Source organism: Petromyzon marinus, unplaced genomic scaffold (genome assembly GCF_048934315.1).
Source record: "Petromyzon marinus isolate PM22_M1 ecotype Great Lakes invasive population unplaced genomic scaffold, UKy_Petmar_22M1.pri1.0 PM_Scaffold_337, whole genome shotgun sequence".
Classification (NCBI taxonomy): domain Eukaryota; kingdom Metazoa; phylum Chordata; class Hyperoartia; order Petromyzontiformes; family Petromyzontidae; genus Petromyzon; species Petromyzon marinus.
Genome location: NW_027423321.1, coordinates 9,949 through 15,000, shown reverse-complemented (window position 1 = coordinate 15,000; position 5,052 = coordinate 9,949). Strand labels below are relative to the sequence as shown.

At 54.3% G+C, this 5,052-nt stretch overlaps 1 long non-coding RNA gene across 8 annotated transcripts in view; it reads right to left on the bottom strand.

Moving 5' to 3' along the window:
* Positions 1–4,225, bottom strand: part of LOC142923214 (uncharacterized) — an 18,320-nt gene extending 14,095 nt beyond the window's left edge. For 5 of the 8 annotated variants that reach the window (XR_012940605.1, XR_012940608.1, XR_012940609.1 and 2 more), the window contains exons 1-2: positions 2,961–3,064; positions 1,606–1,691 (exon numbers count right to left, since the gene is read on the bottom strand). This is a non-coding gene — a long non-coding RNA (uncharacterized LOC142923214). Of the gene's footprint in view, positions 1–1,605; positions 1,692–2,960; positions 3,067–4,204 lie in introns of those variants that run through there. The other 3 variants (XR_012940610.1, XR_012940612.1, XR_012940606.1) reach the window with 3 other exon arrangements.
* Positions 4,226–5,052: the final 827 nt, after the last annotated feature.

The following is a 5,052-nucleotide window of genomic DNA, read 5'->3' as shown; positions in this document are numbered from 1 at the left end:
ACACACAGATACACACAATGTACACACACACAGATACACAGTGTACACACACACAGTGTACACACACACACACAGTGTACACACACACACACAGTGTACACACACACACAGTGTACACACACACACAGTGTACACACACACACAGTGTACACACACACACAGTGTACACACAAACAGTGTACACACACACAGTGTACACACACACAGTGTACACACACACACAGTGTACACACACACAGTGTACACACACACACAGTGTACACACACACAGTGTACACACACACAGTGTACACATACACACACAGTGTACACATACACACACAGTGTATACACACACACAGTGTACACACACACACAGTGTACAGACACACAGTGTACACACACACACACACAGACACACACAGACACACACACAGTGTACACACACACACAGTGTACACACACACACACAGTGTACACACACACACACAGTGTACACACACACACACACAGTGTACACACACACACACACAGTGTACACACACACAGTGTACACACACACACAGTGTACACACACAAACAGTGTACACACACACAAACAGTGTACACACACACACAAACAGTGTACACACACACACAGATACACACAGATACATACACATACACACACATACAGATACACACACAGATACATACACACACAGTGTACACACAGATACATACACTGTACACACACAGATACACACACAGTGTTAGTGCTAGTTAGTGCTACTAGTTAGTGCTAGTTAGTCTACTAGTTAGTGCTACTAGTTAGTGCTAGTTAGTCTACTAGTTAGTGCTACTAGTTAGTGCTAGTTAGTGCTAGTTAGTGCTAATAGTTAGTGGTACTAGTTAGTCTACTAGTTAGTGGTACTAGTTAGTGCTACTTAGTGCGAGTTAGTGCTACTAGTTAGTGCTACTAGTTAGTGCTACTAGTTAGTGCTACTAGTTAGTGCTACTAGTTAGTGCTACTAGTTAATCTACTAGTTAATCTACTAGTTAGTGCGAGTTAGTGCTACTAGTTAGTGCTACTAGTTAGTGCGAGTTAGTGCTACTAGTTAATCTACTAGTTAGTGCAAGTTAGTGCTACTGGTTAGTGCTACTAGTTAGTGCGAGTTAGTGCTACTAGTTAGTGCTACTAGTTAGTGCTACTAGTTAGTGCGAGTTAGTGCTACTAGTTAGTGCTACTAGTTAGTGCTACTAGTTAGTGCGAGTTAGTGCTACTAGTTAGTCGTACTAGTTAGTCGTACTAGTTAGTGGTACTAGTTAGTGCTACTTAGTGCTAGTTAGTGCTACTAGCTAGTGCTAGTTAGTGCTACTAATTAGTCTACTAGTTAGTGATAGTTAGTGCTAGTTAGTGCTGCTAGTTAGTGCTAGTTAGTGCAAGTTAGTGCTACTAATTAGTACTAGTTAGTGCTAGTTAGTGCTACTAGTACTAGTTAGTGCTACTAGTTAGCGCTGCTAGTTAGTGCCAGTTAGTGATACTAGTTAGTGGTACTAGTTAGTACTAGTTAGTGCTACTGGTTAGCGCTACTAGTTAGCGCTAGTTAGTGCTACTAGTTAGTGATACTAGTTAGTGCTGGTTACCAGTAGATGGTGGCTGGACCGGAGCCTCTCCGGAGCTCCTGGAGGAGTTGCCCAGTGGCCGTGTCAAAGACCCGCACCAACGTCCCCTGAACGTCCAAACACGACCACCACAAAACATTCACTCACCCACCCACTCACTCACTCACCCACTCACTCAACCACCCACTCACTCACTCACCCACCCACTCACTCACTCACCCACCCACTCACTCACTCACTCAACCACCCACCCACTCACTCACCCACTCACCCACCCACTCACTCACTCAACCACCCACTCACTCACTCAGCCACTCACTCACTCACCCACTCACTCACTCAGCCACTCACACACTCACTCACCCACCCACCCACTCACTCACTAACCCACCCACTCACCCACTCACCCACCCACCCACTCACTCACTCACCCACTCACACACCCACTCACTCACTCACCCACTCACTCACTCACCCACTCACCCACTCACTCACTCACTCACCCACCCAACCCACCTCACCCACCCAACCACTCACTCACTCACCCACTCAACCACCCACCCACTCACTCACTCAGCCACTCACTCACCCACTCACTCACTCAACCACCCACCCACTCACTCACTCACCCACCCACTCACTCACCCACTCACCCACCCACTCACTCACTCACCCACTCACACACCCACCCACTCACTCACTCACCCACTTACCCACTCACCCACTCACTCACCCACTCACTCACTCACTCACCCACTCACCCAACCCACCTCACCCACCCAACCACTCACTCACCCACTCAACCACCCACTCACTCACTCAGCCACCCACTCACTCACCCACTCACTCACTCAGCCACTCACTCACTCATCCACCCACTCACTCACCCACTCACTCACTCACCCACTCACTCACTCACCCACTCACTCACCCACTCAACCACTCACTCACTCACCCACTCACCCACTCACTCACCCATTCAACCACCCACTCACTCAACCACCCACTCACTCACTCACTCAACCACCCACCCACTCACTCACTCACCCACTCACTCACCCACCCACCCACACACCCACCCACACACCCACCCACCCACTCACTCTCTCACCCACCCACCCACCCACTCAACCACCCACTCACCCATTCACTCACCCACTCATTCACTCACTCACCCACCCACTCACTCACCCAACCACCCACTCACTCACCCACTCACTCACCCACCCACTCACCCACTCACCCACCCACTCACCACCCACTCACTCACCCACTCACTCACCCACCCACTCACCCACTCACCCACCCACTCACTCACCCACCCACTCACTCACCACCCACTCACCCACTCACCCACTCACCACCCACTCACTCACCTTCTGAGACGCAGTGGCTAGCCTAGCCCCGTGTGTGCCCAGCGCGAGACAGGACAGAGGCCCTTCATGTGCTGTGATCTCCACCCACTCACCCACCCACTCACCCACCCACTCATCCACTCACCCACTCAACCACCCACACACCCACACACCCACACACCCACTCACTCAACCACCCACTCACTCACTCACCCACCCACACTCACCCACTCACTCACCCACTCACCCACCCACCCACACACCCACCCACCCACACACCCACCCACACACCCACCCACCCACACACCCACTCACTCACTCACCCACCCACTCATCCACTCACCCACCCACCCACTCAACCACCCACACACTCACTCACTCAACCACCCACTCACTCACTCACTCACCCACTCACCCACTCACCCACTAACTCACCCACTCACTCACTCACCCACTCACTCACCCACCCACTCACCCACTCACTCACCCACTCACCCACTCACTCAACCACCCACACACCCACTCACTCACTCACCCACTCACCCACTCACCCACCCACCCACCCACTCACTCACCCAACCACTCACTCACTCACCCACTCACTCACCCACCCACTCACCCACCCACTCACCCACCCACTCACCCACTCACCCACCCACTCACCCACCCACTCACCCACTCACTCACCCACTCACTCACTCACCCACTCACCCACTCACCCACTCACTCACCCACTCACCCACTCACCCACTCACTCACCCACACACCCACTCACTCACTCACCCACCCACCCACTCACCCACTCACCCACTCACCCACTCACCCACACACCCACCCACCCACTCACACACTCACTCACCCACTCACCCACACACCCACTCACTCAACCACCCACTCACTCACTCACCCACCCACACTCACCCACTCACTCACCCACTCACCCACCCACCCACACACCCACCCACCCACACACCCACCCACCCACTCACTCACTCACCCACCCACTCATCCACTCACCCACCCACCCACTCAACCACCCACACACTCACTCACTCAACCACCCACTCACTCACTCACCCACTCACTCACCCACCCACTCACTCACTCACGCACTCACTCACTCACTCACCCAACCACTCACTCACTCACCCACTCACCCACCCACTCACTCACCCACCCACTCACCCACTCACTCAACCACCCACCCACACACTCACTCACTCACCCACCCACTCACCCACTAACCCACTCACCCACTCACTCACCTTCTGAGACGCAGTGGCTAGCCTAGCCCCGTGCGTCCCCAGTGCGAGACAGGACAGAGGCCCTTCATGTGCTGTGATCTCCACCCACTCACCCACCCACTCACCCACCCACTCACCCACTCACCCACTCACTCAACCACTCACCCACTCACTCACTCACCCACTCACCCACTCACTCACTCACCCACTCACCCACTCACTCACTCACTCACCCAGTCACCCACCCACTCACTCACTCAACCACCCACCCACTCACTCACTCACCCACTCACCCACTCACTCACCCACTCACCCACCCACTCACTCACTCAGCCACTCACTCATCCACTCACTCACTCAGCCACTCACTCACCCACTCACTCACCCACTCACTCACCCACTCACACACTCACCCACTCACTCACCCACTCACCCACCCACACTCACTCACCCACTCACTCACTCACCCACCCACTCACTCACCCACCCACTCACTCACCCACTCACCCACTCACTCACCCACCCTCCCACTCACTCACCCTCTCAATCACCCACTCACTCACTCACCCACTCACCCACCCACCCTCCCACTCACCCACCCACTCACTCACCCACCCACTCACCCACTCACCCACCCACTCACTCACCCACCCACTCACTCACCACCCACTCACCCACTCACCACCCACTCACTCACCTTCTGAGACGCAGTGGCTAGCCTAGCCCCGTGTGTGCCCAGCGCGAGACAGGACAGAGGCCCTTCATGTGCTGTGATCTCCACCCACTCACCCACCCACTCACCCACCCACTCATCCACTCACCCACTCAACCACCCACACACCCACACACCCACTCACTCAACCACCCAC